Below are 12,267 nucleotides of genomic sequence, written 5' to 3'. Positions count from 1 at the left end.
AGCAATTTCTTTCTTCATTCCCGGCTACCAGAAATTCAGTTTCAGATCTTGATACATTGTCGTATTCCCTGGATGGATAGAAAATTTTGAATTGTGGCCCTCTTGCAGAACTTTTCTTTTCAATTCAGAATCATTTGGTACACACAATCTTTCTTGAAATTTCAGCACATTACTTTCAAATTTGAAACCCGATCTTGGTTTAGTTTCCCTTTCTTCGATGATCTTCTTCAAGAAGTCATCCAGTTGCTGTTTCTCTTTAATCTCTTCAATCAGTGCTGGTTGAGCAGAAATAGTAGCTAAGGTTCCACCTTGTTCTCGCAAAACGATTTCAATTTCAGATTTTTCAAGGTCACAAAGCAATTCCTTCTGCCCGGTAAGCAAACAGGCTAAATTTCCAATCGATTTCCGGCTCAGTGCATCGACAACGGTGTTGGCTTTTCCCCGATGGTACAAAATCTGTAGGTCATAGTCTTTAATCAGTTCTAGCCATCTCCGCTGTCTGATGTTCAGTTCTTTCTGTGGGAAGAAATATTTCAGACTCTTGTGGTCGGTATATACTTCACATGTCGCCCCATACAGATAGTGACGCCAGATTTTCAGTGCAAACACTACTGCAGTAAGTTCTAGATCATGGGTCGGGTAGTTCTTTTCGTTCGGTTTCAGTTGTCGGGAAGCATAAGCAATAGCTCTCCCATTCTGCATTAAAACACATCCCAAACCTTTATGAGAAGCATCACTAAATACAGTATAACCATTCGTACCTGAAGGTAGGGTAAGAATTGGTGCAGTTACAAGTCGAGTTTTCAACTCTTGGAATGCTGATTCCCTTTGGTCAGTCCAGTCAAATGATATCCCTTTCTGAGTTAACTGAGTCAACGGTAAGGCAATTTTGGAGAAATCTTTGACAAATCTTCTGTAATACCCGGCTAGTCCCAAAAAGTTTCGAACTTCTGTCACATTTGTTGGTCTAGGCCAGTTTACTACAGCTTCAATTTTCTGTGGATCAACAGAAATTCCATCTTTGCTAACAACATGCCCCAAAAACATAACATGATCGAGCCAAAATTCGCATTTAGACAGTTTAGCATAAAGTTTCTGTTCTCTTAGGGTCTGTAGGGCAAGTCTCAGATGATGTTCATGTTCTTCTATACTTTTGGAGTAAATCAGTATGTCATCAATGAATATTACAATAAAGTCATCAAGGTATGGTTTAAAGATTCTGTTCATGAGGTCCACAAATGCAGCAGGTGCATTGGTAACTCCGAAAGGCATAACTAAAAATTCGTAATGTCCATACCTCGCTCGAAAAGCAGTTTTGTCAATGTCTTCTGGTTTAACTTTCAACTGATGGTATCTTGATCTGAGGTCGATCTTAGAGAACACTTGAGCACCCTGTAACTGATCAAATAAGTCATCAATACGTGGCAATGGGTATTTATTTTTCACAGTTACCTTGTTCAGTTCACGGTAGTCAATACACAGTCGCAGTGAGCCGTCTTTCTTCTTCACAAATAAAACAGGAGCGCCCCATGGCGAAGTGCTAGGCCTAATGAACTTCTTATCTAACAGTTCTTGCAGTTGCACTTTCAATTCCTTCAGTTCAGTTGGGGCCATTCGGTAAGGAGCTTTAGATACTGGCCGTGTTCCCGGAATCACATCAACGGTAAATTCAATCTCCCTGTCAGTCAAATCCCCTGGCAGATTATCTGGAAAAACATTTGGGAATTCTCTGACTATAGAAATACTGTTCACGTTAGCATTATCATCAGTAGATACAGTCAATACAGAACACAGATATCCCTTACACCCCTTTCTAATCAATTTAACAGCTTTCACAGATGAAATCAAGTACGGAGGAGGTACTATCCCAACCCCATTAAACACAAATTCGGGTAAACTTGGTGGACGGAAAACTACTTGTTTCGTTACACAGTCTATGGTGGCATGGTATTTCGTTAACTAGTCCATTCCCAATATTACATCAAAATGATCAATGTTCAGGGGCAGTAAGTCAATAAACAAATGTGCATCTCCAACAATAATTTCACAAGTAGGGTACATATATGCACATGTCATAGATCCCCCAATGGGTGATGATACAGCTAATAGATAATTCATGGGTTCTAATGGTCTATTCGGTTTTTGTGAAAAAGCATGCGACACATATGAATGCGTAGACCCCGAATCAATCAGTACATAAGCATTTTAAGTACAAATAGAGAGAATACCTAACACAACGGTCTCGGTATTCTGCATGTCTCCCGGTACTAGGGCGAACACTCGGCCCTGCCTCATAGGCTCTTTCCCGGTAGCTTTGGGGTTCGGTTTTGGTGTAATAGTTGATGCTGCCACGCTTGGTGTAGCTTTACTATTGGCTTATGGAGCAGAGGGGCAGTCTTTAACCATGTGGCCCACCTTGCCACACCTATAACAGGCTCCAGATATTTTGTAACAGACCCCTTTGTGCTTCTTGCCGTACTCAGAACAGGGCGGTATGAAACCACTCCCTTGGCTGGGGCTAGTTGTTGACCCTGTATTCTGTTTCTTGTTCAAAGGGTTATGCTTGCCTTTCTTGAATTTAAAACCCTGCCTTTTACCATGCCATTCAGACGCTGGTGTTTCAGTTTTCAGTGCTTCGATGTTCAATTCAGCCATCAAGGCTCGGTCAAGAACATTTACATAATTTGGTAATTTCAGAACATTTATTCTGTCGAGTATTGCAACATTAAGGCTGCCTTCAAACCTTCTGGCCTTCTTGTAGTCAGTGTTAACCATGTGTGGTGCATATCTAGTAAGCTCGGTGAACTTCGTTTCATATTCAGCAACGGACATTGTGCCCTGTCTCAGCTGTTCAAATTCAGTTACTTTTCTGTCCCTAACACACTGAGGGAAGTACTTTTCAAAGAAGACTCCTTTGAATTGAGCCCAAGTCATTACAGTGTTGTCATCATGGATAAGCATCCACCATTTTCTACCTTCTTCTTGTAGAGTAAAGGTGGCCAATAGCACTTTATGTGCTTCGGAGCACGGAAAGACCTCAAACAATTTTTCTGTCTCGAGAACCCATGCTTCAGCTTTTAACGGTTCAAGGCCTCCCTGGAAGAATGGCGGTTTCATTTTGCTGAACTTATGGGTGAGAGCAATTATGTCCCCATCATTAACATTCACATTCTTCTCCGGCTGTACCGGAGGAAGAGGTGGGGGCTGTTGGTTCTGTTGTTGGTTCTGTTGTTGATCTAGTCTCTCAGTTATTAGTTCCATCATTCTTTCCAGCCTTGCCATTCTTGCCTCAGAGGATGAGGATTCAGATTCATTTACAGTTCTCGCATTATCCATTTCACTATAGGCAATTATAACAGTTATCAACATAGGCAGTCATTTGTTTAAACAGATTAACACATTAGCATATATTCAGTCATGTCATAGCCACACACTTATCATGCTCATGTAATGCCCTAATCGCTTTTCTAGGACATCCTATAGCTCATTGGGACACGTGTGTGCAGTATAACTCGTGGTAAGTATCGCTCTGATGCCACTCTGTCACGACCCAAACCCACCCCTATGGGTTTAGCACTGTAACCGGCCTGTAATCCAAGATTACCGAAGACCTGCTTAACAGTAATACAGTAAAACAGAGTACAGGGGCATGACGGAAGCCAAAACAGTAAATAAACAATGTCCAATGAGTTGTGACAGTCTGTATGCCAAAAAGACTTTTATACACATATACATGAACAGTACAGAATAGTATGTACATATATACAATCATTCAGTTCAGGGGCCTCATCTCTATTAAACAGTACGGTAACAGTCTATACAGTTATACAAAACAGATACAGAGACAGACGGGGAAATTAAAACACCCCTAAGCCATAACTTGACAGGCTCGGAACCTTGCAGTGAGGCATAGTGGTTGGCTTGACAAAACTGGAGCTTAACCCCGACGCTACCGGCCAGTAATCCAAGATTACCGAAGGCCTGCTTAACAATAATACAGTAAAACAGAGTACAGGGGCATGACGGAAGCCAAAACAGTAAATAAACAATGTTCAATGAGCTGTGACAGTCTGAATGCCAAAAAGACTTTTCATACACATATACATGAACAGTACAGAACAGTATGTACATATATATACAATCATTCAGTTCAGGGACCTAACCCCTATTAAACAGTACGGTAACTGTAACGGCCTAAAACGCATGTCACAATTATCCATAATTAATTATACGATAATATGAATTAATTGGAGAATATTTGTTTGAATTGGAAAAATATCTGTTGGGACTACAACTTCGGGACTGAAATTGACGACCATAATGGGTTCGGAAAACGAAATTGAACATGCCTATGTGTTACCGGGAATTTTTAGAGCCATTTCAGAAATTTAATTGAGAACTGATTTTCGTCTGATTCGCTAAGCCATGTTTGGCTCAAGTTTTTGGCACAATTATATATATGATGTATAGATAAAGATAAGGACCCTTGTTTGACTCAACAAAAGAAGAAAAATCTGGGAAAGAGAGAGAGTTCTAGAGAAAAGAAGAGATCAAGAGAAAGAAAGGGTTTGGGCCAAATCTTCTCCAATTAGCTACCTAAGGTAAGAATCTTCTTTTAATTTCTTGAAATAGGGTTGATACACCCATGATCTCATGGTAAGTCAAGTGAATTAAGGGAAAATTATGTCTAATTGAGAATATTGTGATGTATTTTAACCTAGGAAGCATATATGAGCATACATGGCATAAGATTATGAAATTCATGTTGATAATCATGTTTTCCTTTCATGATTGGCATATTGGGGAGGAAACTCCATGGATTTGAGAAATGAAGCTTTTATGTGCAAGTTATATGATTTTTCATCTTAATTCAAGGTTTAAATCTTTACATGATGCATTTGGATTTTTGTTTGGAAGGTATGATTTCTATTTGAAGCTAGAAATTCAAGTTATTTTCAAGTGTTTTGGGCCTTGATTTCATGATTGTGAAGTTGTTTTTGTAAAAGAGGAAGACCCACGGTTTAGCAGAAATTCGGACTGGTTTTCCACCCAAACCGCTCGAGCGGCCTGGGCCACCGCTCAAGCGGCCAAACAGTGTTTTGGCTACTGTAGTTCCACCGCTCGTGCGGCCTAGGCCACCGCACAAGCGGCCAAGCCACCGCACGTGCGGCCTGGGCCACCGCACGTGCGGCCAAACAGTGCACATTTTCCAATTTTATTTTTGTCTCATTTTCTGACTTCCGGGCTTTCATTTACTTGATTTTCACATGTTATATGCATCCATTAGCATCTCATAAACATGAAATAAAGTAAAAAAAGAATAGAATGGCATTAACTAATTGATTCGATGGCAAAATGTGTTAAGGAATTGTGTTATAATGTTGGTATTTGTAGGTAAAAACTCGAAGACCGCGCAACCGGTTTTGGAAACCCACGGTAAGTAACATTTATGTAAAGATATGTTAATATGAACTATGTTCCAAATGTGATACGTTAAGTTATGTTTTTGAAATGTGATTTTGATTCTGTGAACGAATGTCCTATTTGTGAATCTAGTATGGCATCTACAGATAGTTCCAAGTCATGGGGGACGGCACATTAGTGCGGGTCCATAACATACACGTGATACGAGATCTCGTTAGCCACTTGATTGTGGTGATATGTGTTAATCGGTATCCGGAACCGATTCTCTAGTCGGAAGACGATATGTGTTATATCCTGTGAGATGTACCATTATGTTATGTTCTGATATGAATGATTATGAATGATTTGTTTTACGAATACGTTATATGTGGAATTCGTTCACTACCCCTTTACTTTAATGTTATTCACTAGGCTTTAGCTTACTGTTTTTATATATGTATTTATAGGTGAGCGTTCTGGGAGTTAAGCCTAGGCGGAGTCTTGAACCGAGCCGCCGTTTTGAAGCCTACTAGGAGTTTTGGGTGCCTCCGAGTTGGGGCTAGGCCTGGAAGGCCGATAGCAGCTTTGTTTTTGTTATACACTTGTGGCACGTGCCTATGTTTTGTATATGATATTTTGTTATATGTTATGTAATGTAAGTGGGTAAATTAACATTTTTTTGGCATGTATATATTTGTTCATATAGATGCACAGCTCTTTGGACTTATGGTATTTTGTCTTTGCTTCCGCTAGCCCCGATTATTTACGTTTTGTACAGGAAGGCCTATGGTAATCTTGAATTACTGGCCGGTTATGATGCCAAACTTTTAGGGGCGGGTTTGGGTTGTGACAGAATGGTATCAGAGCACGAGTTAATTTACCCACACACGTGTCCATATGAGTTGTAAGGTGTCCTAGAAAAGAAATAGGGCATGGCATAAACATGTGTGCATGTGTGTGTGTGTTTTTGAAATATAAGAAACAAGAACTGTAAATGATAAGACAACAGAGGAAACACTATGTTGAGAATAAAATGCTCTATCTGCTATGGGTTCTATAGACCAATGGAGACCACCAATGCAAGGAATGTAGGTGAGTCAGAATCTTCTAATGCCATAATAGATCGGTTAGAAAGAATGGTGGAAGCTTTAACTGGGTTGGTGAGACAACAACAAGAGCAAAACCAACAACAACAGAGACAACTATTTCCGCCTTCTCCTCCGCCACCTGTTCAAATGGAACCGATCAATAATGATGACATTATCACTCTTACACAGAAATACGAGAAACTGAAACCACCAGAATTCGCAGGGGGTATTGAACCATTAAAAGCGGAGGCATGGGTACTTGAGACTGAAAAGATTTTTGAAGTGTTTCCGTGTACTGATGCGTATAAAGTTTTGCTAGCAACATTTACTTTGAAAGAAGAAGCTAGAAGATGGTGGATGCTCGTTCGAGATGAGAATAGGGATTTGACATGGGATCAATTCAAAGAAATGTTTTATGAAAAATACTTCCCACAATGCATGCGAGATAGGAAGGTATCTGAATTTGAATAGTTGAAGCAAGGTACAATGTCGGTAGTGGAGTATGAAGCTAAATTTACTGAATTAGCCCGTTATGCTCCTCATATGGTTGATACAGATTACAAGAAGGCAAGGAAATTTGAGGGTGGCTTACATGTCAAGGTGCTTGACCCGGTGAATGTTTTGAAATTGGAAAAGTATGTCGATGTACTTGACAGAGCCTTGATGTCTGAAAGAAATATTGCTACCTTGAAAATGTCCAAGTCAACAATAATGACTGAAGGAGAAAGTAAGAAATTCAAGAAACAGAAAGTGGAAATGGTTAGTGAATCAATGACCTCCGTGAATGAGAATTTGAACTCAAGTATTGGTGATAATACAAAGAGGGGAAGTAGTGGAAGTGTTGGTATACCCACTTGTAGGGAATTTGGAAGGCAGCATTGGGGCATTTGCCGCCGCGTATCTGGAGCTTGTTTCAAATGTGGACAGAAGGGACACTTGGCCAAATCTTGTCCACAAGCTTATCCAAGCAATGAGAGACCTGTTACTAGTGGGGTTAAATCAACAATGACACCGAGGACAACCATGACATCTACTCCCGAGGGGAACACCTTGAGGCAAGGAAGGGTTTACACCCTAGTTTCAGAAAAGACGCAGAATATTGGAACAACGAATGCAGGTACGATTTTCCTATCTATTGTTATGTTGGCAATGTTACCTATGCGATGGAAAATATTGAACATGTGACTGTGATGGAACAAATTAAAATTAATAATTAATTTTCATGCTCATACTATGTCAGAACAATTGAATATGAGTTATTATGCTTGACAACTTGAATTATGATCTCCGAAACCAAATGTATCCTAGGCTTTTGAAGTACTGGACTATGCTACTAAGGAAAATGACAGATTAAGGCCGTATTTGACCACTTGGAAATATATGAATCACATTACTAATTGAACTCGTGGACATTACCTTTGCTATTAATTATAAGGAATGGTTACATTTATGTTACTACCTTTGCATTGAACGCTATGAAACTTGTTAACAGTAGACTTCGGGTTGAAACCTCAACTACTGGGTGATATGTTATTTGTGTACATTCTTTGATTGACTACATCGGTCTTACTTGATTTTGGGGAAATGTTATTCATTATGTATTTGACTGCTATGATATTGCCTTCACTGCTACGAGATGGATACAAGAACTACTTTGTCATGCTAAATAACTGAATAGAATCGTTGAGTTGTTTTCTTTGTATGATGATACTTCGTGAACTACTGAATGGCTGCAGAATGGATAATAATATGTGACCGGGATTTCCGATTGAGATTGTGCCAGGATAAGCTAAGTTTGGAGGACCAAACTTCCTAAGGTGGGAAGAATGTAACGGCCCAAAACGCATGTCACAATTATCCGTAATTAATTATGCGATAATATGAATTAATTGGAGAATATTTGTTTGAATTGGAAAAATATCTGTTGGGACTACAACTTCGGGACTGAAATTGACGACCATAATGGGTTCGGAAAACGAAATTGAACATGCCTATGTGTTACCGGGAATTTTTAGAGCCATTTGAGAAATTTAATTAAGAACTGATTTTCGTCTGATTCGCTAAGCCATGTTTGGCTCAAGTTTTTGGCACAATTATATATATGATGTATAGATAAAGATAAGGACCCTTGTTTGACTCAACAAAAGAAGAAAAATTTGGGAAAGAGAGAGAGAGTTCTAGAGAAAAGAAGAGACCAAGAGAAATAAAGGGTTTGGGCCAAATCTTCTCCAATTAGCTACCTAAGGTAAGAATCTTCTTCTAATTTCTTGAAATAGGGTTGATACACCCATGATCTCATGGTAAGTCAAGTGAATTAAGGGGAAATTATGTCTAATTGAGAATATTGTGATGTATTTTAACCTAGGAAGCATATATGAGCATACATGGCATAAGATTATGAAATTCATGTTGATAATCATGTTTTCCTTGCATGATTGGCATATTGGGGAGGAAACTCCATGGATTTGAGAAATGAAGCTTTTATGTGCATGTTTTATGATTTTTCATTTTAATTCAAGGTTTAAATCTTTACATAATGCATTTGGATTTTTGTTTGGAAGGTATGATTTCTATTTGAAGCTAGAAATTCAAGTTATTTTCAAGTGTTTTGGGCCTTGATTTCATGATTGTGAAGTTGTTTTTGTAAAAGAGGAAGACCCACGGTTTAGCAGAAATTCGGACTGGTTTTTCACCCAAATCGCTCGAGCGGCCAAACAGTGTTTTGGCTACTGCAGTTCCACCGCTCGTGCGGCCTAGGCCATCGCACGAGCGGCCAAGCCACCACACGTGCTGCCTGGGCCACCGCACGTGCGGCCAAACAATGCACATTTTCCAATTTTATTTTTGTCTCATTTTCTGACTTCCGGGCCTTCATTTACTTGATTTTCACATGTTATATGCATCCATTAGCATCTCATAAACATGAAATAAAGTAAAAAAAGAATAAAATGGCATTAACTAATTGATTCGATGGCAAAATGTGTTAAGGAATTGTGTTATAATGTTGGTATTTGTAGGTCAAAACTCGAAAACCGCGCAACCAATTTTGGAAACCCACGGTGAGTAACATTTTTGTAAAGATATGTTAATATGAACTATGTTCCAAATGTGATACGTTAAGTTATGTTTTTGAAATGTGATTTTGATTCTGTGAACGAATGTCCTATTTGTGAATCTAGTATGGCATCTACGGATAGTCCCAAGTTATGGGGGACGGCACATTAGTGTGGGTCCATGACATACACGTGATACGAGATCTCGTTAGCCACTTGATTGTGGTGATATGTGTTAATCGGTATCCGGAACCGATTCTCTAGTCGGAAGACGATATGTGTTATATCCTGTGAGATGTCCCATTATGTTATGTTCTGATATGAATGATTATGAATGATTTGTTTTACGAATACGTTATATGTGGAATTCGTTCACTACCCCTTTACTTTAATGTTATTCACTGGGCTTTAGCTTATTGTTTTTATATATGTATTTATAGGTGAGCGTTCTGGGAGTCAAGCCTTGGCGGAGTCTTGAACCGAGCTGCCGTTTTGAAGCTTACTAGGAGTTTGGGTGCCTCCGAGTTGGGGCTAGGCCTGGAAGGCCGATAGCAGCTTTGTTTTTGTTATACACTTGTGGCACGTGCCTATGTTTTGTATATGATATTTTGTTATATGTTATGTAATGTAAGTGGGTAAATTAACATTTTTTTGGCATGTATATATTTGTTCATATAGATGCACAGTTCTTTGGACTTATGGTATTTTGTCTTTGCTTCCGCTAGCCTCGATTATTTACGTTTTGTACAGGAAGGCCTGTGGTAATCTCGGATTACTGGCTGGTTACGATGCCAAACTTTTAGGGGCGGGTTTGGGTCGTGACAGTAACAGTCTATACAGTTATACAAGTAGATACAAAGACAGATGGCGAAATTAAAACACCCCTAAGCCATAGCTTGACGGGCTCGGAACCTCGCAGAGAGGCACAGTGGTTGGCTTGACAAAATTGGAGCTTACCCCAACGCTTCTAACCACGGTCTGGTGCCTGTGCACCTACATATATATATGAGCAGTGAGCTAAAGCCCAGTGAATAACGTAATGCGTAAAGGGGTTAAGAATGAATGTCCTTACAGTAATGGAAACAGTTCATTAATTCAGTATATCAGTCATTCAGTCATATGTGGTACATCCATTAGCATAACAGTACAGTAAATAGTAGGTCTTAAAAGACTGAACAGTAAATGATGGCCATCAATCAGTAAGCAGTGGTGGTTCCAATAAGGGAATCGACAGAGATCTCTGTAACAGTAACAGTAAACAATAGTTGCTAAAGATGCCATAGTACAGTTCAGAATATAGGACATACATTCATTCAATTAACAGTATTAGTTCAGAAAGCAGTACAGTTCAATTGTTCAGAAGATAATCATTTTGAACATATCTTTATATAGTTGTTACTCATAGAGTTCTGGGTTACAATAAAGCTAGAGCGCGTCCCCAGTCGCCAACCCTACACAGTTACAGATTGAATACACACTAAGCTACACAGTTGGGAAAGATAATAACTTAATTCCTACTTTGCCTCGGTGTGTTCTACATCTATATCCTCGTTAAGATGCCTTAAACTAGGCCTAATAATGCCTAGGATGAGATGAGGATGCAAAGATGCACTTTAAAAGCATTTCTAGAATTTTCAGAAAACAGGGGTCACGCTCGAGCGTAGGTTACTCCGCTCGAGCGGACATGTAGACAAAGGTTTCCGCTCGAGCATAGACTTACCACTCGAGCGTTATGCAAAACAGTCAAAAGTGCTGGATAGGTGAAAATCACACTCGATTGGGCGCTCGACACCCGCTCAAGCATGAGACACAATGTCCCGCTCGAGCATTAATTATTCTGCTCGAGCGGTCTTCAAAACAGTGCAAAGTACTGAGAGCACGAATTTCACGCTCGAGCGCCAATCACCCCGCTCGAGCGTGAGTTCAAAATCTGGAATTCCCAGATTTGAACCTTAAGCTCAAATTCAACTTTTAAAACATAAATTCCGATCCTCTTGGGCCAATTTTCCAGAAAACATCCCAAAACTCATAGTTTAACATGATTCCAAAGCTCAATTGTAAAATCAAAGCCCAAGGATGTTTCAAACAACTCAATTTCAAACCAATTTTCAAGAATATGAAAAACATGCAAACATGCATGAATTTAAACCATTTCAAAGCTTCAATTTCATGCTCTAATGAGCCAATTCTTTCAAAGTCAAGGTGAAAACATGGATTATGATCAAAACATGGACATGCATGTGGCAAATTCATGAAGAACAAGCTTTAAAATGCAAGAGTATGCCATGCATGCAATAATTAAGCTTCAATTCAACACTATTGAACCAATTCTTGACTTAACTCTTTAAACAACCATGATCCATGCTAGAAGGAACTTAAATATACAATAAGGATGATGAAATTCGTACATAGGTTCCTCAATTACAAGTCTAGAGGCTCAATTATGCACTTAAGCTTTCAATTCCCCTAAGCCTCCAAGCAAAATCAAGATGAAAACAAGTTGAACTCACTTCTCTCACTCTCCCTCACTCTCTAGCCGGTTATGCACTCAACAAGGCTGATGAAATGTTTTGTTGAAGTGTTGTGAGGCTCAAATGTAGTCTAGGTAGTGGGCCACTCATGTGGCAAAATGGTAATTAAAGCCAATATATGTAATTTATCAATATTCAACCTAATTTAATCGTACCAAATCACATTTCAGATAAATACACTATAAAATCACA

The sequence above is a fragment of the Camellia sinensis genome, chromosome 1 (assembly GCF_055761805.1).
Source record: "Camellia sinensis isolate YWXY chromosome 1, ASM5576180v1, whole genome shotgun sequence".
NCBI classification, from domain to species: Eukaryota; Viridiplantae; Streptophyta; class Magnoliopsida; order Ericales; family Theaceae; genus Camellia; species Camellia sinensis.
This window is presented reverse-complemented; position numbering follows the sequence as displayed.